The sequence below is a fragment of the Pelophylax lessonae genome (assembly GCF_965119305.1).
Source record: "Pelophylax lessonae genome assembly, chromosome: 12".
NCBI lineage: Eukaryota > Metazoa > Chordata > Amphibia > Anura > Ranidae > Pelophylax > Pelophylax lessonae.
Window position 1 is genome coordinate 160,298,681 of NC_138779.1, and position 25,124 is coordinate 160,323,804.

The 25,124-nt window shown below is 45.3% G+C and overlaps 1 protein-coding gene across 1 annotated transcript in view; it reads right to left on the minus strand.

Moving 5' to 3' along the window:
* The window catches only part of TFPT (TCF3 fusion partner), a 265,336-nt gene extending 240,661 nt beyond the window's left edge, over positions 1-24,675 (minus strand). Inside the window, exon 1 of the mRNA XM_082273732.1 lies at positions 24,571-24,675. The gene's annotated coding sequence lies outside the window, so the exon portion shown is untranslated. The remainder of the gene's footprint in view (positions 1-24,570) is intronic.
* Positions 24,676-25,124: the final 449 nt, after the last annotated feature.

Sequence of the window (25,124 nt, forward strand, 5' to 3'; positions counted from 1 at the left end):
AGGCCCTGAAATGTCAGAACAGTACAAATACCCCCAAATGACCCCTTTTTTTAAAGTAGACAGTCAAAGGTATTTAGTATGAGGCATGGTGAGTTTTTTGAAGTTCTAATTTTTTCTCACAATTATTGGGAAAATGAAGAAAAATTTATTTTTTTTATTTTTTTTTCCCACAAAGTTTTCAATTTATAAGCTATTTCTAACACATAGTATAAAACAGGGTATGGAGAGAACAAGAATCTCCCCAGAGAAGGAGTCAACTAGGGACACCGTTATGCAAATTAAACAAATTAAACAAAAATAAACTTTATTAGGCACATGTGCCAGTGCAAAGTAGCAAAATCAGTGTAATAAGGTGTGACATAACATAAGTAAAATCAGATTAAAAACACAGTATCATCCAAATGAAAAACATCAACCCGGGTTGGATAAATGAGCTTCCAAAGATAATTAAATGGTAGTACTGATGATAATGATCATAATGATGATGATGAGGGATATCAGGTTACATAAACCAGGAGGGTGAATAATCCCTGGGTCAAGGATTTGCTGATGTACACAAACTCTCAGGTAAACCCAACGTTGTGTGGATAATGAGTTCTCTCAAACCATATCAAATAAAAAGCTCTGCTCTGAGGAAACTGGCTTGGCACCAGTGAAACATGTCAGCGTAGACGTCTTTAGCTTGTCTCCAATTGAATCTTGACCATCGGGCACCGCACGGCTGGATCTTATCCGTTCCCCCGCCCCCTACGTCTGGCGTGATGTCGGGCTGTCATTGACGTTCCTGTTCCCGCCATAGGGAAGCGTGCAGAGGGGAGCCAGACACTGGGAACGCCTTTGCCGGAGTGCACCGTCTATAGGTCATTTGGGTCCACATCTCCCGTGAAGACTTCCATGGCTTACACTCCAGGATGGTAACTCACTATCTCTCCTATAACAGTCTTTTTATTTGATTTGGTTTGAGAGAACTCATTATCCACACAACGTTGGGTTTACCTGAGAGTTTGTGTACATCAGCAAATTGCATCTTCCTGCCATTCAGTTGCCAACAACTCGGCTCCTGTTGATTCCAGGTTCTTCATATAGGACCCTATATTACTCACATCCATTCACCCATGGTGGTGAGCTCTTATCTGAGGAATTACATCGGCTGAACTGTATATGGGCAATACTTATGTGATTGATTCCTTGACCCTGGGATTACTTGATTTTATTCACCCTCCTGGTTTATGTAACCTGATATCCCTCATCATCATCATGATCGACTTCAACATCCCTGTTAATCTTAACACTCCTACTACTTCTAAACTTTTGAGCTTAACCTCCTCTTTTGACCTAAAACAATGGACACATGCTTCTACTCACTCTAATGGCAACAGCCTTGACCTCATGTTCTCCTACCTATTCACCCCTCACAACCTCTCCAACATTCCATTCCCTCTCTCTGATCACCACCTCATTAGTTTCAGTCTCTCCTTGTCCTCCTCCTTACCTTCCAACTACCGAACAATTACCCGTAGAAACCTTCGCCATCTGAACCCTTCACTTCTTTTTTCTGCTACAGATGGTCTCTTCAACACAATCTCATCCCTCTCCTGCCCCAACATGGCCACTTCTGTCTACAACAGTTCACTGTCATCTACCCTGGATGCTTTGGCCCCCCTCACTACACACAGAATCAGGCCCCGACCACTTCAACCCTGGCAGACAGACAATACCAGAAGCCTCAAAAAACGTAGTCGTGCTCTTGAGCGTCTGTGGCGTAAGACTAAGTCACACCAAGATTTCAGTCAATATAAATCTGCCCTCCAAAAATACAGTTCCTGCCTCCACACTGCCAAACAGACCTACTTTATCACTCTCATTAACACCCTCTCACACAGTCCCTGTCAACTCTTTTCGACCTTCAACGCTCTACTTCGTCCTCCATTGCCTCCACCCACTAACTTACTCACTGCCCAAGAGATTGCCAATCACTTCAAAAATAAGATTGATACAATTCGTGAAGAGATCTTTACACTACAGATATCTCCCTCACCTTACACACCTTGTCCTCCTGCACAATCAATACTTCCCTTGTTTAACCCAACTACTGTAGAGGAAGTTACTAAAATTTATTCTAATGCCCACCTAACTTCCTGCCCCCTGGACCCTGTTCCTTCTCAAATACTACGGTCACCCTCTGACTCTATCCTACACTCTAACTCATATCTTCAACCTCTCCCTCTCCACTGGCATCTTCCCCAGCTCTCTAAAACATGCGCTAGTAACTCCCATACCAAATAAAGCCTCACTAGACCCCTCCAATCTTAATAACTTAAGACCCATCTCCTTACTCCCTTTTGCTTCCAAACTCCTTGAACGTTTAGTCTACAACCGCCTGAGCAAGCACCTCATTGAGAATAACCTCCTTGATCCCCTTCAGTCTGGATTTCGCCGGCAACACTCCACAGAAACTTCTCTCCTAAAACTTACAAATGACTTACCAACAGCAAAAACCAATGGTCACTACTCGATACTCTTACTCTTGGACCTCTCGGCTGCCTTTGATACTGTTGACCACCCCCCCCCCCTTCTCAAAAAACTCAGTTTGCTCGGTCTCCGTGACTGTGCTCTCCACTGGTTCGAATCTTACCTATCTCACCGCACCTTCAGTGTCACTTACAATTCCACTTACTCCTCTGCAACTCCTCTTACTGTTGGGGTCCCCCAAGGTTCTGTCCTTGGACCGCTACTATTCTCAATCTATACCTCCTCCCTGTGTCAGCTAATAGCCTCCCATGGCTTCCACTACCATTTCTATGCTGATGACACCCAAATCTACCTCTCTACCCCTCAGCTCACCCCATCAGTCTCCTCCCGCATCACTGATCTACTAACAGACATATCAGCCTGGATGTCTCACCACTTCCTCAAACTGAATCTATCTAAAACCGAGCTCATAATATTTCCTCCTCTACGTGCCCCTTCCCCGGAATGCTCTGTCAAGATCAATGGAATAACTATTAGTCCTTCCACACATGCCAGGGTGCTAGGGGTAACCCTGGACTCTGCACTGTCCTTTCAGGCTCACATCCAATCCCTGTCCAAATCATGCCGCCTTAACCTCCGCAACATCGCTAGAATACGGGCCTTTTTAACCAATGACACCACCAAGCTTTTAATTCACGCCCTGGTTATCTCTCGACTCGACTATTGCAACTCCCTCCTCATTGGATTACCCTTACATAGATTATCCCCCCTTCAATCCATAATGAATGCAGCTGCAAGACTTATCCACCTTACCAACCGTTCAGTGTCCTCCAACCCTCTCTGCCAATCCCTTCATTGGCTTCCACTCACCCAACGAATAAAATTCAAAGTGCTAACAATAGTTTACAAAGCCATCCACAACTCTGCCCCCAGCTACATCACTAACCTGATCTCAAAATATCAACCTAGCCGCTCTCTTCGGTCCTCCCAAGACCTCCTGCTCTCTAGCTCCCTTGTCACCTCTTCCCATGCTCGCCTCCAGGATTTCTCCAGAGCTTCTCCCATTCTTGGGAACTCTGTACCCCAATCTGTCCGACTGTCCCCTAATCTATCCATCTTTAGACGATCCCTGAAAACCCTTCTCTTTAAAGAAGCCTACCCGGCTACTAACTAATAACGCTGTTTCACTTGCTCCATCAGCTCATCCCCCACAGCTATTGCCTTTTGTATCAATTGACCCTCCCTTTTAGATTGTAAGCTCTAACGAGCAGGGCCCTCTGATTCCTTTTGTTCCAAATTGTAGTGTAACTGTAATGTCTGCCCTCATTTTGTTAAGCGCTGCGCAAACTGTTGGCGCTATATAAATCCTGTATAATAATAATTTAAAAAAATCATTATCATCAGTACTACCTATTATTTATCTTTGGAAGCTCATTTATCCAACCCGGGTTGATGTTTTTCATTTGGATGATGCTGTGTTTTTAATCTGATTTTACTTAGGTTATGTCACACCTTATTACACTGATTTTGCTACTTTGCACTGGCACATGTGCCTAATAAAAAAGTTTATTTTTGTTTAATTTGCATAACGGTGTCCCTAGTTGATGCCTTCTCTGGGGGGATTCTTGTTCTCTCCATACCCTGTTTTTTACAGTACTGCTCTGTCAACGGCCACCTGCTGTGAATCTGGATTTCACCAATTTTTTGGTGCTCCCGCTCACTGGGGCCTTTGGGTATATGCTCTACTTTTGGTATATTTCTAACACATAGCACGTACACAGCAAAAATGACACCCCATAATACATTCTGCTACTCCTTCTGAGTATGGTGATACCACATGTGTGAGACTTTTACACAGCCTGGCCACAAAAAGAGACTCCACATTCAAGTAGCACCTTCAGGCGTTCTAGGAGCATAAATACACATAAAACTTTCTTACTACCTATCAAACTTTTGAAGGCCCTAGATAGGGCTGGGCAATAAATCGATTTATCGATTTTTTGGTTGGAAACGATTTTTTTTTGCTAAACTCGAGTTTTTTTGTACAATACTAGCCACGAACTCCCCACCGCCGCGCCTGGATGTGACGTCAGCTGCGGGGCGGGCGGTGCGCTGTGATAGGTAGTCTCCCCGGCCTGGATGTGACGTCAGCTGCGGGGCGGGCGGTGCGTCTGTACAGGCCGGGGCTGCGGCGCGCTGTGATGATCACAGCGCGCCGCAGCCCCGGCCTGTACAGACGCACCGCCCGCCCCGCAGCTGACGTCACATCCAGGCGCGGCGGTGGGGAGTTCGGTGGCTAGTAGGTGGCTAGTATGGAGAACAGCATATGACGTGGCATACAATGTGGACAACCAGGGATGGTGGAAATGAGGGAAAACTATCTAGGTCGGCTAAAACTGAAGTGGTTTTGGAACCAATATTCCCAGTGATATGAACACACTTTGCATTTTCCTAAAGCTGAAGACACCAAGTTAACTTGTAATGAGACATGGACATTGAATATAAAACATGTAATAAAGTCTGAATTCTTCTTACTGCAGCATTTTCAAAAAAACAAACAAACATACTAAATACTAAATAAAAAGCAGTAGAACTCAAAAAAAAAAAACTCGTGTTAAATAAAAAAAAAAAAACGTTTCAAACCAAAAAAAGGTCAAGTTTAATAAAAAAAAAAAAGTTTCAGCCCCGGTTCACACTACTGCGAGTGCCGGGTTGTCGGAGCGCACTGCTCAATTACATGCGATCGGCTGTGCGGTGCGAGTTTAGCCATACACTTTGTATGGCTAAATTCGCACCGCACCCGCAGCAAACTCGCACAGGACCCTTTTGTGAACTGCCGGGGTGCGTGTGCGATGCGGTAACAAGCTGCGGATTCGCAGCCTTCCCGCATCGCATAAATGTGAACCGAGGCTGACACCCCCAGCGTATCGCATATGGCAGTGTGAACTGCCGGCGGTGCGTGTGCCATGCGGGAACAGGCTGCGAGTTCGCAGCCTTCTCGCATTGCATAAGGTCCGGTTCACACTTATGCGATGAGGGAAGGCTGCGAATTCGCAGCCTGTTCCCGCATCGCACACGCACCGCCCGCAGCTGACGTCACAACATCCAGGCGCGGTGGTGGTCCGTCAGAGTCAGACACACATATACAGCGCTTCTCCTTCCTCAGTCCTCCCTCAACACAGTGAGCTCTCCTCCCTCCCCACTCAGCGCGACGCCCCCGCGTCTTCTTTTACTCTCTAATGTCTAGTAAAAGAACAACACAATCAAAAAATTCTACGCATTTTAACTCTTGAGGAGTTAAAATAGCAATAAAGTTGCACTTTTGACACTATATCTGATGTCTGCAGTCATTTTTTTAAGTGCATTGGAAAAAAAAAAAATCGAATCGAAACTCGAATTTTTCTTTAAAAATCGAAGATTTTTTTTTTTAGGCAAAATCGCCCAGCCCTAGCCCTAGAGCACCAATACAATGGAAAAGTCCACAAAATTACCCCATTTTGGAAAGCAAACACTCCAACGTATATTTTATGAGGCATTATGGGTCGTTTGAACATGTCATTTTTTTTCCACAAGTTTTTGGAAAATGTGGGGGGAAAAAATGAAATTTTTTTTTTTTTTTTACACAAAGTTGTCAATTTATAGGATATTCCTAACACATAGCATGTACACAGCAAAAAAATGACACCCCAAAATATATTCTGCCACAAATACCACATGTGTGGAGTTTTTCACAGCCTAGCCATATAGAGGGGCCCAACATTCAAGGAGCACCATCATGCATCCTAGCCAATTGCCTAGGCCTATTTTTGACATTTGGTGTTTACAAGCTAAAATCAGTTGTTTTTGCTAGAAAACTACTTAGAACTCCCAAACATTATATATTTTTTTTAGCAAAGACCCTAGAGAATAAAATGGAGATTATTGCAATATTTTTTATCACACCATATTTGCGCAGCGCTCTTCCAAACGCAATTTATTTGGAAAAAATTCACTTTTTTGAATTAAAAAATAAGAAACCAGTAAAGTTAGCTCAATTTTTTTCCATAATGTGAAAGATAATGTTACGCTGGGTAAATAGATACCCAACATGTCATGCTTCAAAATTGCGCACGCTCACGGAATGGCGACAAACTTTGGTACTTAAAAATCCCCATAGGCGACATTTTAAAAATTTCTACAGGTTGCCATCTTAGAGTTACAGAGAAGGTCTAGGGCTCAAATTATTGCTCTTGCTCTAACGATCGCAGCGATACCTCACATGTGTGGTTTGAGCACCATTTACATATGTGGGCGGGGTTTCCGTGTGGGTTCGCTTCTGCACGCGAGCTCACGGGGACAGGGCGCTTTAATTTTTTTTTTTTTATTTATTATTTTTTTATTTTTACACAGTTTCTAAAAAAAAAAAAAAATTGATCATTGTCAACGATTGTCATTATCGATTATTTGCTCCGTCGATTAGTTGTGCTGCTCTGTGAACTTTCCCCGCCTGTCAGCGAGCTGTCTGCTCTGTGAAGCCGACGGCTGCATTCATTGTCTCTCTCTCACAGCTCTGCACTTCCGTGACTTCCCCCCTCCTCCCCCCTCCCCCCTCCCTCCTCCTTTCCTCTCCGCCCTCTTGCTGATGTCAGTGAGGGAGTGAGTCATATCGAGGTGAGGCAGAAAAGAGGACAGAAGCCGCAGAAGTTAATGTGAGTGCCGAGATTAGAGCTACAGTGTCCTGTCCATGCAATGCAGCCCGCCAAAAAATATAATAAAAGCTTCTCCAGATAACAGTTAATATTCCTTATAAAGTGCAATATTCTAATAGAAAAATAAGTGATTAAAAACGTCTATATAGCACATAAAGTGGGGTCTTTCTATGCTGCCTATTTCATATCTATGGCTGACATGGACGTTTTTATTCACTTATTTTTCTATTATAATATTGCACCTTATAAGGAATATTAACTCTTTTATCTAGATAAGCATTTATTATATTATTTACAGTATATAGGAGCTTAATTAAGAAAAAAAAAAAAAAGTTTTGGTATAAGGCTCGGTTCACATTTGTGCGATGCGGGTTCCCGCATCGCATCCACACAAGAGGCAGTTCACACTGCCATATGCGATACGCAGGGGGTGTCAATTAAATGTTAACGACACCCCCAGTTTGATCGCATATCGCAGTGCGATCTGACAGTTCGCACAGGATCGGATCGCACAACTGTGAACCACTGTGCGATCCGATCCTGATGCAGCTGAAAAAAAGGGTCATGTGCGACTTTTGTGTGGGTGCAGTGTGAATCAGCGCACCCGCAGTAGTGTGAACCAGCACTTAGTGCCGGTTCACACTTGTGCGGTTTGCGAGATCGCATGTAATTCGGAGCGCACTGCTCCTTCATTACATGCGATCTCATGTGCGGATGCGAGTTCAGCCATACACTTTGTATGGCTGAATTCGCAGCGCATCCGCACCAAACTCGCACATGAGGCATTTTTTGAGCCGCCTCAGGATCGGATCGCACAGTGGTTCACAGTTGTGCGATCCGATCCTGTGCGAACTGTCAGATCGCACTGCGATATGCGATCAAACTGGGGGTGTCGTTAACATTTAATTGACACCCCTGCGTATCGAATATGGCAGTGTGAACATCTTGTGCAGATGCGATGCGGGAACCGGCTGCGAATACCCAGCCTTCCAGCATCGCACAAGTGTGAACCGGCACTTACACTCTGTTTGCTCATTATTATTTTAAACAAATGAAAAAAAAAGGCATATTGAGTTTTTTTTATTATTTTATTCGATTAATCGAAAAAATAATCGGCAACTAATCGATTATTAAAATAATCGTTAGTTGCAGCCCTACTAACAACCAAGCTTTATTTAATAAAACGGATACTAAATTTACACATGAATAAGACTTGAACCCCACTCTCCTCTATAGCGCAATTGGATGGAAACAGACTGTCTGTCTCTTTCCATCTGATCCGATCCACGGGATGGATATAAATATAATTATTTTTTTTTTATAATAATAATTTAAAAAAAAAGAAAAAAAATATTTATTTTTTAATTTAAAAAATAAATTATTATTAATAATAATAATAATAATAATAATAATAACCACACTCCCCGTCCACTTACCTTTAAGCAAAAGGTAACTGGACAGGGAGATGAAGCCTGCAAAAACTTCCCTCTCATCTCCTTTTGGGAAGGAGATGGGAAGGCATTGAGAACAGACAGTGGAAACAGTCATTACTCCCGGCCACCACAAGAGGGCGCCAGTTCCCCATTGGAAGCCTCTCTCATCTCACAGAAGAAGGCCGAAAGGCCAGGGCCTCAATTTTCGGACAGAGCGGAAGTCCGTGCACTCGGGGAGGAGGTGGGGGCGCAAAAAGGGACAGGACACCTCCTGCAGGGCACCCCAGGCGCCAGGTCGCTAATTCTAGTCGCAAATGCGACCTGGCGCCCGGGGTTTGTCGAGCCCTGCTCAAATGGAATATGAAGGAACGCAAGGTCTCTTAACATCCACCAGCTCCGTGATGTCATCATGGAGGAGTGGAAGAGGACTCCGGTAGCAACCTGTGAAGGTTACCTGGGGGGATAGACTTAAGGAAATCTTTCATCAACCCTTTACCACATAGTTTGTTAATACACCTGTAACAAAAGGGTTTGGTGTGAGATCTGGGCAGTCTCTCCCTGCAATTACCACATTTTTTTAGAGGAGCTAGTGCTAGCGGATACAGGGGGTGCTTTATAAGAGGCCTCCTGGGTTCCATCTGGGGATTCTGCAAGAGAAGAGGAGATAAAAACACAAGATCACTCTTCCTCCCCCATAGAAACTTGGCTACAGGCCCCGCAGGGGAGAGCATAAGAACTACCAGGAACTAAGCCTGACACTGGTATCAGCCCCCAATCGGGAAAGAAAACAGCACTTACCAGGCTCTGATTTGCTCTTGCCTGCAGCCACCTGAACCGACCTTCCCTCCTCCTTCTCCATGAGGTTGCGGCAGGTTTCGTGCCTTTGGCAGCTTTTCTTTTGGTTGGACAGTCTGCCCTACTACCGCCATGCGGGTCCGGTGTCTCCTCCATACTCGCTTCCCTCTTCCGGGTTGCGCTGCACATGCTCAGCCTTTCCGGCACACACTGGAAGTTCTGGTTTCAAAGCGAGGCTTGGAGCGTGCTGTTCCGGTGTTTTTTTTTTAATTTTGGTGAATGAAAATTCCAGCTGAATGGCAGGGAGGACTGGAAGACCCCTGCTGAAGAGCAGGCCACAGGCTCTGGAGGGACCACCACTGTGACCAACTGCCTGTATCCTGGGGCGACCTGTGAGAAGCCTAAAAGGCATGCAGACAGAGTGCGGCCCTCACCAGCGTTGCTGAACCTTCCTCACAGGAGGACCATCCAACACAGAGTCTTCAGGTCAGAGAAAAAAAACGGAATTTTTGTAAAATCTTACCTGTAAAATTCCTTTCTCTGAGTCCTTCGACAGTCGCCGCCTCTTCATATTCGTCACAATGGGGTTATTGACCTTTGCTCCGTAGGGGTAGCTAGGCAACAGAATATGTTAATATCAAAGCTTTTAGCATACCCCACCCCTAGGGGGTGGTCCCCTCAGTCAATACCCTCCTGCTTCCTGCATTCCTACCTCAGTTTCAGTAGTATAGCAGTAGAGTACATAAACAAACCCCAAAAGAGGGGCGGGGGCGGCGACTGTCGGAGGACTCAGAGAAAGGAATTTTACAGGTAAGATTTTACAAAAATTCCGTTTTCTCTTACGTCCTCCGACAGTCGCCGCCTCTTCATATTCGTCACAATGGGGACGTCCCAAAGCAGTGTAGACATGAGGGGTGGGAAAAACAGCAGCCGCGCCTAAAGCAACGCAATACCCACATCAGAGAAAGGAACCTTACCAAAGGAAGGAAACCAACTGGGCAACATGAAAAAACTTGCTCAACAGGAGCAACAACCCAGGAAAACAAATAACCTAGGGATAAAAACATCCCAACAGCCAAGGGTCCAAGAAAAAACAAGGAACCCTAAGGCACTGCCGCACAAAGAACCTTGCGGCCAAAGGAAGCATCTGCCGATGCCTGAACATCCACTTTGTAGAATTTTGAGAAGGTGTGAACAGACGACCAAGTCGCCGCCTTACACACCTGGGCCACAGAAGCCCGATGATGACAGGCCCAAGACGTACTCAGAGATCTTGTAGAGTGCGCCTTCACAGGCATGGGGGGAACTTTCCCCTTCAAAGCATAGGCCTGTTCAATGACCTGTCTGATCCATTTGGCGATGGTAGAAGCCGACGCCGCCATGCCCTTCCGAGGCCCCTCCGGAAGGACAAATAGAGAATCCGTCTTGCGAAAGGATTCAGTCGATGACAGGTAAACCCTGATCGCCCGAACAACATCCAAGGAATGCAAAGCCACTTCCTTTGGATGTTTAGGCCTTGCGCAAAGCGAAGGCAAGACAATGTCCTCATTGAGGTGAAATTCCGAAATCCTTTTTGGAAGGAAAGACGGGTTAGGTCGCAAGACCACCTTATCCAAGTGAACCACCAAATACAGAGATCTGCAGGACAAAGCAGCCAGCTCCGACACCCTACGAGCCGAGGTGATTGCACTTCCGGAGGGAAGAGCACTGAACGTCCCTAAGGGACCCGACTTCTTCTTGAAGCTTCCGGAACTTGTCTTCCGGCAGGAAGACCTTCGCCCCGGACAGAATCCAGGATCATTCCCAGGTAAGGAAGACGAACCGACGGACACAGCGTCGACTTTGGAAAATTTATCGTCCAACCGAACTCCTGCAGAGTCTGCATCGTGATGGACAGGTCGCTCACCAGACCCTGACTGGTCGCAGACCGAACCAGAATGTCGTCCAGATACCCCAGGACCGAGATGCCCTGGGCTCTCAATAAAGCCAGAACCGGCGCAAGCACCTTGGTGAAAACCCGCGGAGCCGAAGCGAGACCAAAGGGTAACGCCACGAATTGGTAGTGATCCTCCGCAATGGCGAATCGAAGGTACTGCTGGTGACCCTCGAAGATGGGGATGTGAAGATACGCATCCTTCAGATTAGAGCTGCACGATTCTGGCCAAAATGAGAATCACGATTTTTTAGCTTGGAATAAAGATCACGATTCTCGCACGATTCTCTGTGTAACAAAAAAAATTGTGATAACTTTACTGTTACGTTTTTTTTTTATTCATTAAAGTTTATTAATTGCGTTTGAAAGACTGCTGCGCAAATACAGTGTGACATAAAATATTACAACAATCGCCATTTTATTCTGTAGGGTCTCTGCTAAAAAAAATATATAAAATGTTTGGGGGTTTTAAGTACTTTTCTAGCAAAAAAAATGATTTTAAACTTGCAAGCAACAAGTTTCATAAAAAGGTCTAGTCTTTAAGAGGTTAAACTTCCTTTCTCCCTGGCAGAGGGAAGGAAAAGATACAATGTAATCATTTTGTTTATAGTTACTGGGAGACTTAATGCTGATAGGCGTTTGTGGGAGGAAAGATACAATGTAATCATTTTGTTTATAGTTACTGGGAGTTTTCCACAGCTGTTTTCTCTGCTCCCTCAGCTATGCAAAGAATCGAGAATATGTCAGGTTTAGATCGTCAGGGGGGGTGAATCGAGATCGCGATTTTCATACGATTAATCGTGCAGCTCTACTTCAGATCGATAGAGGCCATGAATTCCCCCGGAACCAGGGCAGCCACCACTGATCGCAGGGATTCCATGCGGAACTTGCGAACCCGCACAAAGCGGTTCAGAGCTTTCAAGTCCAGAATCAGACGTACCTTGCCCTCCTTTCTGGGCACAGTGAACAGATTTGAATAGAACCCCCGAAATCTGTCCCGATGAGGCACCGGAACCACCACTCCCTGAGCCCGCAGGTCCCGCACCGCCAGGTGCAGATCCCGCAATCGCTCCGGAGACAGCTGAAGATTTGAGGGAAAAAATCTGCCCGCCGGCCGAGAGAGAAACTCGATCTTGTATCCAGTTTGAACGATTTCCTGAACCCACCTGTCCCGAACGCGGGCCAGCCAGGGTTGAAGAAAACCGAGCAAACGTCCCCCCACCCCAGAACTGGGTGAGGGCGCCCCTTCAGGCCGCATTGTTATGGGCAGCGGACCCGGACTGGCCGGACTTCTGCTTACCTGCCCACGGCTTTTTCTGGGAGCCTTGTCCTTTGAAGGGCTTGCCCTTATAGTGCGACCGAAAGGCACGAAAGGACCCCTGAGAGGGTCTAAACGAGGTATTCTTCTTACCACGAACAAACTTAGACTTGTGAGTCTGGGGCAAAAGAGTGCTCTTACCCCCAGAAATACCCTTTATCAGAGTATCCAAAGATTCGCCAAAAAGGTGAGAGCCCGCGTAGGGCAAATTAGCTAAAGTCTTGCGAGAAGATTGGTAAACAGACCAACATTTCAGCCAGATCAGGCGACGGTTCAACACCGCCACACTCTGCAGACGCGCAGCCAAAGGGACCATATCTAGGTCCGCATCACACAAATACATGACACCCTGATGAATCTGATCCACCATAGCCAAGGTTGACGGCGAAGCAGAGTCAGTCACCAGGGTGCGCCTGAGCACATGCGTCCAATCCGCAATAGCTTGGGCTGCCATAATGGAAGCAAAAATAGGCTTCAGCATAGAGCCCGCAACCGTATAAGAGTGACGGGCCAGAGACTCCAATCTCCTGTCCGTAGGGTCCCGGAACACCGGGGTATCCTCAGCAGGGATCGCAGTGGATTTATTCAAAATCGCCACCGCGTGATCCACCGGTACACACCAACGCTCATCAGTAGCTGGTGTAAAAGGATAACGCAGCTTGAACCTACTCGGCACAGCAAAAGGCTTTTTTATGTTGCGCCATTGCTCATCAACAGCGCGCTGAAATTCCGTAGAGCAAGGAAAAACCTGCGACATAGTGCGTTTCCTTTGCGTCCCGTACGAGGACATCAAAACAGGAGGACATGGTTCATCCTCAAAATGCAGCGTTTGCTTGATAGAAGCAACCAACTCATCCATGAGTGCAAGCTCTTCAGACGAGCCAGGGGGAGAATTATCAACCCCTTCCACCTCAGCCTCCCCTTCAGACCCTGCAAGGTCTAGAGATGAGCGAGACCCTGAGAAGGGCACTCCAGCCATAGCATCCCCATCGCCCTCTGAATCAGAGGAAATTGACACTCTGGGCCTTTTTGTGGATCGATCAGCCACCAGCATCTGCACCTGAGCAGCTAGGTTAGCCACAATAGTAGCCAGATCAGCCCCTTGGCCCCCTACCAAGGAGGGGGGAAACTTGCTTTCCTGAGAATCAATGCCCCAAACTTAGGAAAAAAAGGAGTACTGCCCCTTTAAGGTCGCGGCGAGCGTAGCCCACCGCACTCACAGAATACACTGACCCCCACAAGGATAGGAATACAAGGCAAGGAATACAGGAATATGGAAAGGTAAAACCTGGAGGGATCACACAGGCTGCTGCACCGATCGCTGTCCCAGAGGAAAAGGAAGTGATGCAAAACTGACCGCCCTTATGAAGCCTATGTAAAGGCTACACAAACATGGCCGCTGGCTGAGGCTCCATAGGCAGATACAGAAACAGCGCTGACATGAGGCCGGATCGATCGCCGTCAAAATGGCGGCGCTTGGCGCCAAAAACGCTGCTCTTTACACACAGGACCGGCCACCATAGCTCGCTGCAAAATAATGGCGGACCGCAGCAGCGGTCGCCGCACAGTATGCCCCAAAAACGTTGCACAAGCATGTCACACAAAGCATACAGCACGTCTCACAGAACTCTCAGCCTGTTACACAGAGCAGAGTAGGAGAGCCCCCCCCCTCTTGAGCCCACCGAAAGGCAGCTATGACTGACAGGGAGCTCAAAGGTTTTCACAGACATGCAGGGTCCCACAGTCCCAGACTGACACCCAAACACAGAGAGGTCCCCACACAGAATACACTTACCATCCGGATGGCGTGGAGAACCCGCACAAGCGATCAAACCGCTGCACTAGGGACAGGGAGAGTCGCAGCCAGGACGCAGTGGAACTGCGGTGCGAAACCGCAAATGGCGTCCGGTGAGGTAGCCACCTCACCGCAGCGAACAGGGATGGGTCGTTCACAAATGCCAGGGAAACCTGAGCTGAACGCTCGATGGCAGGCTGGGAAGCCACTGGCCCTGAACCCCGGGTACCCAGCCCGAGACCCAGCTCCGCATGATCATCTTCATCTGAAGAACTAAACTAATGCTGAAAAATAACAGCTAAGTAAAGAAGAGAAAATACTTGAAACAAAATCAAAAAGATAGAATAGAGGCTGAGACTGAAATCCCAGCACAGGTTAAGCCTGCTAACTCTTGAGCTAGACAAATGAAACTGAGGTAGGAATGCAGGAAGCAGGAGGGTATTGACTGAGGGGACCACCCCCTAGGGGTGGGGTATGCTAAAAGCTTTGATATTAACATATTCTGTTGCCTAGCTACTCCTACGGAGCAAAGGTCAATAACCCCATTGTGACGAATATGAAGAGGTTGGCGACTTTCGGAGGACGTAAGAGAAAAAATGTTTCGCTGTAGGAGAAACACAATCAATACTGAGGGACAAGGGGAAGGGTGGGGCCTTTTAAAAGCTGTGAACTGATTGTGTTTCCTGCAGGGTGGAGCCTCTCATCTCTCATGTGTTGCCATCCTGGAAGGCGAGAGGAGAAACATTGCGTTTATAGTGAAAAGCCTTAACAATGTTGATAAACATTTGGCAGGGGCTTTTTTTTTTTTTTACAGCTGTGAGTGAGCAGAGAACAGCTCTGTAAGAATAGAGGACATGCCGTTTTAGGTCTCATGCAAACGAGCTGCAGAGACACTACCAATGCCAGGAAAAAGCAGCTGTAAAAACGTGCTTTCAATAGCTTTTTTCATTGGCGTTAATGCACGTTTAGTCGCATTCGTTTTTAGCAGGGTTTTCCTTCAGGTCTGGTATGGATTTTGAGCGGAACCCCAGGCAAAAAAACGGCATGAGGTCTCTCCCAAAATCCATACCAGACCCTTTTCTGAGCATGCAGCCTGGCAGGTCAGGAAAGGGGAGGGGACGAGCGAGCGCCCCCCTCATGGACCATACCACGCCAAATGCTCCCCCCCACCCCAAAGCACCTTGTCCCCATGTCCCCCCACCCCAAAGCACCTTGTCCCCATGTCCTTTATTAAAAATCTTCCTCCGATCTTCTGCCTTCGGTCTTCTCCCTCCGGTCTTCTCAGCTGTCAATCTGGTCCTCCTCCAATGAGGTCTCCCGTGATTATGCCAGCTCCGCTCATTGCGGCTTTTTATACAGTCAGGTCCATAAATATTGGTACATCAACACAATTCTAATCTTTTTGGCTCTATACACCACCACAATGGATTTGAAATGAAACAAACAAGACGTGCTTTAACTGCAGACTTTCAGTTTTAATTTGAGGGTATTTACATCCAAATCAGGTGAAAGGTGTAGGAATTACAACAGTTTGTATATGCGCCTCCCACTTTTTAAGGGACCAAAAGTAATGGGACAATTGGCTGCTCAGGTGTGTGTTATTCCCTCATTATCCCATTTATAAGGAGCAGATAAAAAGGTCCAGAGTTCATTTCAAGTGTGCTATTTGCATTTGGAATCTGTTGCTGTCAACTCTCAATAGGAGATCCAAAGAGCTGTCACTATCAGTGAAGCAAGCCATCATTAGGCTGAAAAAACAAACCCATCAGACAGATAGTAAAAACATTACGTGTGGCCAAATCAACTGTTTGGAACATCCTTAAAAAGAAAGAACGCACCGGTGAGCTCAGCAACACCAAAAGACCTGGAAGACCACGGAAAACAACTGTGGTGGATGACCGAAGAATTCACCCTTCACAACAGTTGGCCAGATCAAGAACACTCTCCAGGAGGTAGGTGCATGTGTGTCAAAGTCAACAATCAAGAGAAGACTTCACCAGAGTGAATACAGAGGGTTCACCACAAGATGTAAACCATTGGTGAGCCTCAAAAACAGGAAGGCCAGATTAGAGTTTGCCAAACAACATCTAAAAAAAGCCTTCACAGTTCTGGAACAACATCCTATGGACAGATGAGAACAAGATCAACTTGTACAAGAGTGATGGGAAGAGAAGAGTATGGAGAAGCAAAGGAACTGCTCATGATCCAAAGCATACCACCTCATTAGTGAAGCATGGCGATGGTAGTGTCATGGCGTGGTCATGTATGGCTGCCAATGGAACTGGTTCTCTTGTATTTATTGATGTGACTGCTGACAAAAGCAGGAGGTTGAAAAAAGACACAAGTCCATCCAGTTCAACCTATGATGTGTGTGTGCGTTTGCCGTTAACCGTACATTGTATACCCCTGTATGTTTTGGTCTTTAAGGTGCACATTTAATAGTTTTTTGAAACTATCGATGCTCCCTGCTGATACCACTGCTTGTGAAAGAGAATTCCACACCCTTACCGCTATGACAGTAAAGAACCCCTTACACAGTTTAAGTTTAAACCGCTTTTCTTCTAGTTTTAGTGAGTGGCCCTGTGTCTTATTGAATTCCCTTTCTCTGAAAAGTTTGTTTCCTATGTTAAGGTCACCAATACGGTATTTGTACATTGATATCATATCCCCTCTCAAGCATCTCTTCTCCAGAGAGCATAAGGTCAATGCTTGTAGTCTTTCCTCATAGCTGATGTCTGACATTTCCCTAATTATCTTTGTTGCCCTTCTCTCTCTAGTTCCAGCACATCCTTTCTGAGGACCGGTGCCAAGAACTGAACAGCATACTCAAGATGTGGTCAGACCAGAGTCTTCTAGAATGGGTGAATAATCGCTTTATCTCTGGAGATTATCCCATTTTTCATACATGCCAGTATTCTGTTGGCTTTGCTTGCAGGGGCTTGGCATTGCATGCCATTGCCCAGCCTGTTGCCCACTAGGATCCCCAGGTCCTTTTCCATCTTAGATTCACCCAGAGGATCACTGCCTAGCGAGTAACTTGCGTTCGTATTTCTAACACCCCAGTGCCTTACCTTACATTTTTCAACATTAAACCTCATCTGCCACGTAGTTGCCCACCCCATTATTTTGTTCAAGTTTGCTTGTAAGGTTACCACATCCTGCATATAAGATATTGGCCTGCTTAGCTTAGCATCGTCCGCAAATACCGAGATTGTGCTGGATATCCCATCCTCTATGTTGTTTATAGGGATGCACCGAAATTTCGGCCGATAATGGGTTAACAGTGCCGAAATTAATATGGCCGCCGTGAGGAAGGATGAGGGCGCAGCACAGCGCAGGTTTTAAAAGTCCCGCCTCTGGCCGGCCGCCCGCCTCTCAATGACGTCCCTACTACTATGATCTCTGCATTAATGAAGGGACATACCAGGCGGGAGGGCGGGGCGAGCGGCGTCTAATAGATAGAACTATGTGATCCTTCCCTGTCAGCTCAGCGGGACTGTGACTGTGTGTGAATGAGATCTGATCTGACCTGACACCGGGCGGGGGGGGGGGGGGGTCGTTCGCTAATAACTATAACTATGTGAGAGCTTCACTTCCTTGTCAGCGGAGATACATGCCTGACAAGGAAGTGAAAGGCTCACATAGTTACAGCTATTAGCGGCCGCTCGCCCCGCCCTCCCGCCCGGACTGTCAGGGAATTGAAGAGAAGTGAAGCTCACATAGTGACAGATATTAGCGGCCGCTCACCCACCCGGTGTGTCAGTTCATTCATGGACAGATCGTAGTAGTAGTGACATCACCGGGAGGCGGGCGGCCGGCCAGAGGCGGGACTTTTGAATAATGGACACCATGACCGGAGGAGCTGAGTGAGTAGGGGGAGGAACGCTGAGGCTGATGCGGGGGGGGAGGGGGGATAGCTGAGGCAGCTTACCATTGGTATTTGTATTAATTATGCAGCATGAGGGGGTTAATGTATTGTCACTGCTGCATTAGTGACCGACCAGTGGCAGTTAATAAACCCCTTTGTGCTGCATTAGTGCAACCAGTATCAGTGCAACCAGTGTTAATTATCACTGATACTGGTTGCACTAATGCAGCACAAAGGGGTTAATTAACTGCCACTGGTCGGTCACTAATGCAGCAGTGACAATACATTAACCCCCTCATGCTGCATAATACAAATACCATTGGTAATTAAATTAACCTATTGCCAACCCGTCACAGTACATATACTGTGACAGGGTGGCAGCGACAGGTGTACGCCACTGCCTGTTTTTTGGTGTATGCCGCTGTTCTATCTATTTTAAAATTATTTGGGGGAAAAAGTCATTTTCGGTTTTCGGCCAATGGCATCCTGCGTTTTCGGTCCAAAATTTTCATTTCGGTGCATCCCTAGTTGTTTATGAATAAATTAAACGGATTGGTCCCAGGACAGATCCTTGGGGGACTCCACTTTCCACACCCGAGCAATCCAAGTACTCCCCATTTATCACCACCCTCTGGACTCACCCCTGGAGCAAATTTTCAAGGTACTCACCCTATGGTCCATACCTACGTACCTCAGTATGTACAGGAAGCGTTTGTGGGGAACTGTGTCAAATGCCTTTACAAAGTCCATATACACCACAGGCCTTCCTTTATCTAGATGGCAAATTACTTCTTCATAGAAGGTTAATAGATTGGTCTGGCAAGAACAATTTTTCATGAATCCATGCTGGTTACTACTAATAATGCCGGTTTCATTACTAAAGTCTTGTATATAGTCCCTTATCATCTTGCAGACTACTGAGGTTAGGCTAACTGGCCTATAGTTCCCCGGGATATATATTGGCCCTTTTTTAAATATTGGTACCACATTGTTTTTTTTTCCAATCAGCTGGCACCATTTCCATCAGTAGACTATCCATAAAGATTAAGAACAATGGTCTGTCTATCATCTGGCTAAGTTCTTTAAGGACCCTCGGGTGTAAGCCATCCGGTCCTGGTGATTTATTTATGTTAAGTTTTTCAAGTTTAGTTCTGAGTCTGTCTTCTGTTAACCACGAGGGTGCTTCATGTGGTGTATTATTTATTTTAACATTACAGGCTGGGTTAGTGTAGCCCCCAATTCTATTGTGAAGACTGAAGAGAAGAATTTATTTAGCACTTTCGCCTTTGCTAAAAAGTCTTGGTGATTGCAGTAGAGGCTCCTGACCACAGAGTAGGCAGTTTGGCCCTAACAAATAGAGCCAAGGGAGACTCTCATGAGGTAGACTCGTCAACTCGTCTCGTCAACTGACTCGTAGAGTCACTGGATTCCAGATAACAAACGTCTGTGCTCTCAAGAGCATACAGAGTAAACGTCCCCAGAACCATGAGATAAGTACTTGCTGACAATGCTTTCTCATCTGCTTTATGAGCCTAAATCCCTAAGCATTAACCTATTCCATGGCAAAACTGGTGGTAACTGGAAAATACTAAGTCATATCCCTTGCGCTGTTGTATTTTTTATTATTATGATTTTGATGGAAGTGGTAATAAGTCCAAAAATCGAATATAATGCAGTATGCCAAGCATTAGATGTGGGGGATGCATTCTTTTCTTTTTTAGGCTTTTTTCTCCTGGTGATCTGGCCAGTAACACACCTTGTATATTAGAGTGTCACACTGTGGACGAAGGAGCACAGGGGGAACCTTTAGACAACAGCATTGCCGGTCTGGGAGGAGGGGAGTGTTTGATGGACTAGCAGAATTAAATTCACTAACAAATTGAAGCCAAACTCCAGTTCACACCTTATAATCAGTTACAGGAAACTCCTTTTTTTTTTTTTCTTTTGGGATAAAGGTTTTACACAAATAAATAAAAGCTGACCACTTTAAACACCCATGCCAATTTGAAATGGTTTGTCAGAACCCTCTAACTGTTATATCTTCAGGACAGCTTGTTCTGTTGAAAAACAAGAGACTAATGCCTCGTACACACGCGTCGAAATTCGGCCGGGAATTTTCGTCCGACCTGCCGATTTTCGACTTGTTAGTATGATGCTTCCGACAACCGACTCCGACTTTTCGACCGAAAAAATTCTGGTGTGCAGGCTATAAAATTTTTGTCCTCCGTCAAAACACGGCCGATTTTCGTGCAGTCAGTACAAATTTCGACAGGGAAAAATCTTATGAGCAAGACTGGGCATGCTCAGAGAAGAAAGAACACAAAGAAAGCAAACCAACACATGACATCACTTCTGAAGTAGAATTTTGTCGTGCGGGAAAATTCGTGTGCAGTCTAGGCACATTCCAACCAACAAAACACAACTCTGGACAAAAGACGGACGACCGGTCGGCGGAAATTCGTTGCGTGTGTACTAGGCTTTACGGACTGGATCACCAGGTGAAAATAAAGAAAAGAAGGCCTAAAAAAGGTAGGCTGTATATAATGAATATTTGCTTTTAGATTTAATGCCAATTTAAACTAAGTCCCAGTTCACATATGTGTGAAGACAGACATTGCATGTGATTCGGAGTGCGCTGCTATGCAAATCACATGCAATGTCTGTGTAATGCGAATTTAGCCATACAAATTTGCATCGCATTCGGACACATCTCGCACAGGACCCTTTTTTGGGTCCGCACCAGAATCAGATCACACCCATGCGATCCGATTCATGTCTGAACTGACAGTTTGCACTGCGATATGCAAACTGATCTGGGGGGGGGGGGGTTGTTAACTTTGCATTGACACCCCCAGCTATTTGCATATGGCAGTGTGAACTGCATGCGACTTGAATGAAATGCGGAAACCCGCAGTGGATTTGCAGGGTTCCTGCATCGCATATATGTGAACCGGCACATATGCTTAGAGAATTGGTTCACACCAGGAATCGCACATGAACACATTGTGCGTTCCTGTATTAATTCACATGCAGTGCGATGTATAAACTGACATTGCATCACACTGCACCACACCAAAAGTAGTGCATGCAGCTGCAATTGCATCGCATGGTATTTCTGTACTTTTGCGATCTGTGTTTGGGGTGTCCTAAACTTAATATTGACACCCACTGCATATCACAACTGCAGTGCGTTTTGAACGCAAAACAGGAAACATGCATATAATGTGGGTTTTTTTGCACCACATTATGGTGTGAACAGCCAAGAGAGGCCACACCTGATGAGGCAGAGGTAGCTGGGTAAAGTGATCTGCAGCTATGTGAAAGGCTCTCCACTGTCAGACCACACTGTCACCAGCATGTGGACAGCAGCTCAAGAGAACACAGCTTCTCCTGCAGGACCCAGCTAGCAACATTGTGAGAATGACAAAGTGCACGTATACACTGAAGAATATAAAACAGACCATGAAAGCTGCATAAAAATGGACTCTCCACAGTAAATCTTTGCTACTTAATCAGGGCAAAATGAGACTGCACAGCACAATTGCTATAAGACTCTAGTAACAGAGTCCATCCAAGAATTACTACCTAAGCAAAACTGTTCGGAACAAAACTACTTGTAGTACTCCTCATAAACTGAATTCCTCTCAGTGAAGTCTTGGGTAGTTCTGGTAACACAGAGTGAATAGCTGGAGGGATCCAAGGGCAAAGGGCCACCCTGCTGGAACTGCAATACCCAGGTAGTAATTGGAGAAGGGCTCCCCACACTGATTCTAACTTTGCATCTTTTAGTAAACGTCAAGTACTCTCTGTCTGCTTATGCCCATCATGGTACATGCCTGGTTGCTAGGTGTCCTGGATCCTTCAGGACAATCCTGAGATTTTGGACACTTCTATGTAATGGCAATTGGAGCCTGGTGCTGGAATGCATAGAGTTCTGGCATTCAGGGTTTGAATTATGCCGACATTAATGTGTCAGGCAGCATTATTTCCTACTTACTGGTGATAAAATGTTAAGATAAAACAGATAAGAGAGAGGCTAAAGTTGGCCATACATGGATCAAAATTTAGGCAGTTCAGCAGGAATTGGTTGAATTTCAATCCATGTATGGCCATTCCCATTCGTAAGAAGTTAAATATATCAACTGATTTCTCACAAATGGAACTGCTGAAAATTTTCTGATCAGTGTATTGACAGCGGGGAGTCTCCCCACTGTAAGGATACAATGACACAGTGGGGAGGATTTCTCCATCCACACGGATGTGGATGGGGTAAATCGGTTAGGTTTTTTTGTTCACCCAGGCAGCTAAATGAAAAAACATGAACCATATGCGCACAGGTTCCCCTTTGAAAATCAATTGTTTTTTTACGAGGCTGAAGTTGGTTTCTTATTCACTGAAGTTGGTTTCTTATTCGGCAGTTTCTTATACATTACTATGACAAATAAACCTTTTTTCCTCTTATTCCTCTGCAGTAAATCTGTTTTTTTCTACATACATGTTAAATATTATTTGTGAACAATCAGATTAATAAAAAAAAAAAAAATCTAGATTATTTGTGTTTTTACTGAAAAAAACGATAGTGAAAAATGGATAAAAAAATATGCATTTTGAATAAGTAACTGAGGAATTTAAGGGGTTAAACGCTGTTGGGCCACTAATCTAATGGTGGAAATACAAAGAGTAAGGACCCCTCCATAATACCCCACTGAATCCAGCCTGGCCCAAACTGTGGATTGTCATTAAAACAGGTGCCAACCTTGCCAACTATATACATTTTCAGCATTTTGAATAAGTAACTGAGGAATTTAAGGGGTTAAATGCTGTTAGGCCACAGACTTAAGGGTGTAAATATAAAGAGTAAGGGCCCCTCCATAATCCCCAACTGTACCCAGCCTGGCCCAAACTGTGGATTTGCAGGAAAACAGGTGCCAACCTTGCCAACTATATACATTTTCAGCATTTTCAATAAGTAACTGGTGATTTTAAAGGGTTAAACGCATTAGGGCCACTGATCTAAGGGTGGAATTATAAAGAGTAAGGACCCCTCCATAATACCCAAATGTATCCAGCCTGGCCCAAAGTGGGGATTGGCAGGAAAACAGGTGCCAACCTTGCCAACTATATACATTTTCAGCATTTTGAATAACTGAGGAATTTAAGGGGTTAAACGCTGTTGGGCCACTAATCTAAGGGTGGAAATACCTAAGGGTGGCCCAACAAGCGTTTAACCCCTTAAATTCCTCAGTTACTTATTCAAAATGCTGAAAATGTATATAGTTGGCAAGGTTGGCACCTGTTTTAATGCCAATCCACAGTTTGGGCCAGGCTGGATACAGTTGGGTATTATGGATGGGCCCTTACTCTTTATAATTCCACCCTTAGATCAGTGGCCCAACAGCATTTAACCCCTTAAATTCCTCAGTTACTTATTCAAAATGCATATTTTTTCATCCATTTTTCACTATCGTTTTTTTCAGTAAAAACACAAATAATCTAGATTTTTTTTTTTATTAATCTGATTGTTCACAAATAATATTTAACATTTATGTAGAAAAAACAGATTTACTGCAGAGGAATAAGAGGAAAAAAAGGTTTATTTGTCATAGTAATGTATAAGAAACTGCTGAATAAGAAACCAACTTCAGTGAATAAGAAACTGGACGAATAAGAAACCAACTTCAGCCTCGTATTGTTTTTCAGAGGTATTTGACAGGCAGGTGGGAGGCAATGGGTCACTTCCTCACAGCCTGTGTTAACCCTGTAAAGCCTGCATCACTGTGCCACAAGCCACATTCAATTCAATAGGTCACGTTTGGTGGCGGTACTGTCAGTCTAATGGAGGTAAAATTTTAGAGCCACTGAGAATGTGAGAACGAGCATGTGAACAACTTTGTCCAGCTGCCTATTTTAACTACCCTCTTGGGGGGATGGGGGGGGGGGGTAGAGAACACTGCTGTGAAGGGGGGTTGTAAAGGAGAACTGGTATGTGAAAGGGGGGGCTGAGGACACTGATGTAAGAACGGGATTGTATGAGGACAGGGGCTGTGATGTGAGGGAGATCTGCTGGAATAGAGGACGAATTTTTTACCTCAATTACCCTGGTCTATGGCTTTAAGGTTACAGGCTGCATGGAAACGACTTCTCTCTCTAGTGATACGAACGCTACATTACAATTAGCAAATGCATTTTGTTTTAAAAATTAAAACAACCAGTAGCTCTTCAGAACACTATGGCCGTACAAAAGACACATTGGCAGCTCAAATAATACTTGATATATTGCTTTGAAGATCTCACCTTCTGTTGTTAAGATGATTCTAAATATAACAAACGCAATAAGTGAAGCGATATTCAGAAACCAAAAGGCCATCCATAAAGTCAGCTTATTTTCCAGTAGGTATACACCGGTGTACTGCCGATTTTTTCAACTTGCCGAATAATTCAACCATAGACGTCACATCCGCCGCGAGTACGAGCGACTAGGAGATTTCCAATAGAACTTGCAATGCAATGCCTGGTGGCCGCGACAAGTTGAAAAAATCGGCAGTACACCGGACCAATAGGACGTTTTCTGGTGACGTCATATGTGTGCGCGCCCTGGTTTCCGTTTTAAGGGGGTAAGAAGAACTGTAGTTTGTCGGAAGAAGCAATTTAGGTTAATGGTGTATGGGGGGGGGGGGGAAGATTTTTTGGTTCCAAAAGTTTTATACGTAAGTCTGTAATTCATGCATCTTGAGATTTTTCGGAAGCCTAGAGTGAAGTGTTTCCTGTACGAAGAGATGTATGAAATAGGTAGCGGCTAGTTCCTGTGTTCCGTGAGAATTA